General features: G+C 27.2%; 1 long non-coding RNA gene across 1 annotated transcript; it reads right to left on the bottom strand.

Moving 5' to 3' along the window:
* Positions 1-898: 898 nt before the first annotated feature.
* LOC147539263 (uncharacterized) lies at positions 899-2,069 on the bottom strand. Its single transcript, XR_015225842.1, has 2 exons — positions 1,951-2,069; positions 899-1,226 (listed from the first exon to the last, which is right to left on the bottom strand). It is a non-coding gene; the product is annotated as an uncharacterized LOC147539263 (long non-coding RNA).
* Between the last annotated feature and the right edge of the window lie 1,490 nt (positions 2,070-3,559).

Genomic DNA, 3,559 nt, shown 5'->3' with positions numbered 1-3,559 from the left:
TGGATTAACGTTATGCACGTATTATTTGCTTTGTTAAATTTAAATAAATAGACGGTCAAGATTTATCATGGGATAACAGACGGCTAGATTTATCTTTGGTTTGTCTTTGGTTTTATCTTTAGTTTGTCCTAGTCAACACTCAACATCCTATTTTATATAGAGTCCATGGGTATATAGACCAAAATTAATTTGATAATAGGTCTATAGACCATTCTTCTTAGATTATGGATTTTTGGTCCTTTTACAAGAAGGGTATAAAGTATGGCTAATTTATTGGGTAATACCAAATGTATCCCAAATCAAAAAACCCCGGGTTTTTTGAATTTACGAGGGTTTTAGGAAACTTTCCCAAAACCCGTGGGCGTGATTTGTGGGGTATCTTTATTCAGCCGAAACAGATTGGATACCAATCTTCATAAAGACACTTTCTCTCTCTAAACCTACTTCATTTGGGATTTCAATCGGTTTAATGTACCTTGATTTTAGGATAAATTTAGGAAAAAACGGTTAGATTCTCACGAAAATTTCTTTCTCTTCTATAATCTGTTTAGAAACAAAATCTAAACTTTCCCAAATCAATTTTCTCTCTCTTCTTTACAGATTTAATATGGAGATTTATTAGCCAAAAATATGGAGATTTATTAGAAAAAAAAAAGATAGAAACAAATCATAATTTCTCTCTCCTCTAAACAGATTTGGAAATCAAATTTTCTCTTTCCTGTTATCTGAATCAATCTAGGATCAATTTAGCGTGATTTGGGGGTTAATATACAAAACATATATATCACTTTCTCTCACTTAACTTTCAGTTTTGGAAATAGTATATTTTTCTGGGAACATTAAAGCAGCATTTGTTTTCGTTTTTACTCATACATAAATACAAATCGAATACAAATTATGAAACAAATACGTAAATTATGTATTATTTATGACGAATAAACCATCATTAGTCAAGTATACAACGTAATTTATCAAATGTATTTGGGTCTTGTTCAGTAAATTACACATACTTTCTATTACATAACACATAATTTCTTTTACATTACACATCGTTTACATTCTGTTACCAAAAAATCGTTTACACTATATTGTCGAAGAGCATATGTAGTCTTGAGCAGGACAAACAACATTTACACTATATTGTCGAAGAGCATATCCAAATGATTTTGCACCACCAGGAAACAAATGACCAACTTCAGTAGCAAATTCCATAAGTAACAACAAAACTGCAAAAAGAAAACATATACATTTGTTAACAAAACAAACAATTTACTAGAAACGACATGTATAATGGAATAAATTATGCATACTGTTTGTTAAACTTCATAATGTGTTAGAAGACAAACATAACGTTAGTTCGAATCACAAGGACACTGTTATGTGAAAAAATATGTATAATGTGCAATAAATTACATATAATTTTTGGAACATTTATTGTACTATAAACGGCAACTGTTTTGTGAAAAAAGTACGCGTAAAGTACATGTACTTTATATCCAGAGAAAACAATGAATCTGAATATACTGCAAATCTGAGTCCGTCAGTGAAGATGAATCTGATCTGAAAAAAACTTCAGTAATGATTAAACGAAAATCTTAAGATACATACCACGAAAATTGGAAGATATAGAACATACCTAGATTGAATAAAACATTAAATATGATATAAAGATCAAAGATTTCATTATTGATATTAAAATTTTAGAGAGAGAGAGAGAAGTTTAGACTTCCATTTCAGATCTATCAAAGATGGAAATATATATTATAAGAAAGATCTACAATTGAATCGTTTTTTCAGAAATAATACATAACAATTTGATACAGTTTAAAAAATTAATTATTAGATCTTAAAAATGAATCTAAAAACAAAACAGTAATATCAAATACATGAAAACAAAAACGAAATCTTACAAATGAATGTTCTTATTATGATTTTAGCAAAAATAATTACCTTCAAGAATTGATCTTCGATAAGTTTAATGGAGATGAATGTAGAGTTCTGATGTTAATAGTGGTTAAACAACTAGGTTAATGTTCTTGAAAATGAGATATACTATATTACGGTTACATATTAGATTTGTTAATATTTCTTTCATTATAATTCTGATTGGAGAGAGAAAGATGGAGACAATTAAGGAAATGATATATACATGATTATTTTGGCAAAAACGGTTACAAAATATATGGAAAGGTTATAATAGGTATTAATAAGGATTAAATATTATAGAGATTTGATATTTCTCTCGAGATGAATACAAATGGACTAGATCTCTTTTATGATGATTAATTTGGTTTTTAAATCCTTTTTAGGATTATAGAGGATTAAATCTCCTATTAGGACCCTATTTTTGGTCTATAGACTCAAAAATTATTTTATATAATAGACATGTATGTATATAAGTTTAGCTAATTCTCCTTATTTTGATTATGTCCATTTATCTCTTTGTATTAACTCACGGGACGTACCGGCGATCATATTATTTTAAATACTAAGGACAATTTTTTTTAATAGTATTTATTAAAAATACCTTATATTGTTATTACATATTATTTCTTCTATTTTATTTCATGGAGACGTATGATTCTATAAATATTAATTTACTTAAAAATTATTATAAAATATTTAGAAAGCTTCCCCACCCATCTCAACTTTAGCCAGCAATGGGGGACTATAAAAAGGAGTGCATGAGAATTATACTTAGTTCCTTAGTCCCACACTGCCAGTTCATGAGAAAAGTTACCAAGAAGTTATACTTAAATATGAACCCTGTGATGCTGGAGAAAAACTAGATTACTCTATGTCCCACACTGCCAGTTCATGAGAAAAGTTACCAAGAAGTTATACTTAAATATGAACCCTGTGATGCTGGAGAAAAACTAGATTACTCTATGTCTCTATGATAAATATATATACATACATATGTATGTATATAAGTTTAGCTAATTCTCCTTATTCCTTAGTCCCACACTGCCAGTTCATGAGAAAAGTTACCAAGAAGTTATACTTAAATATGAACCCTGTGATGCTGGAGAAAAACTAGATTACTCTATGTCTCTATGATAAATATATATATATATATATATATATATATATATATATATATATATATATGTATATATACATACTTATATATATACATACATACATATGTATGTATATAAGTTTAGCTAATTCTCCTTATTCTGATTATGTCGATTTATCTTTTTGTATTAACTCACTGGACGTACCAGCGATCATATTATTTTAAATACTAACGACAATTTTTTTTAATAGTATTTAATAAAAATACCTTATATAGTTATTACATATTATTTATTCTATTTTACTTCATGGAAACGTATGATTCTATAAATATTAATTTACTTAAAAAATATTTATTAAAGTATTTATTAGAAATATATATCTTCTATAATTGTAAAAGATTATATTTTTTTTGTTTTACTTAATAAACAAGAAAGCTTTTAAGAATGTTTAGTTACGTTTAATAATGTGGATCAACTGAAAGAAAAATAAAAAATTGATGCCCCACGTTTAAGGTTCTCGCAATAAAAGAAAAATA

Source organism: Eschscholzia californica, unplaced genomic scaffold (genome assembly GCF_041429995.1).
Source record: "Eschscholzia californica isolate CP2 unplaced genomic scaffold, dmEscCali1.0.p SCAF_5, whole genome shotgun sequence".
In the NCBI taxonomy this organism is placed as follows: domain Eukaryota; kingdom Viridiplantae; phylum Streptophyta; class Magnoliopsida; order Ranunculales; family Papaveraceae; genus Eschscholzia; species Eschscholzia californica.
Note: the sequence above shows the minus strand (reverse complement) of the source record. Positions and strands in the feature narration are given on the sequence as shown.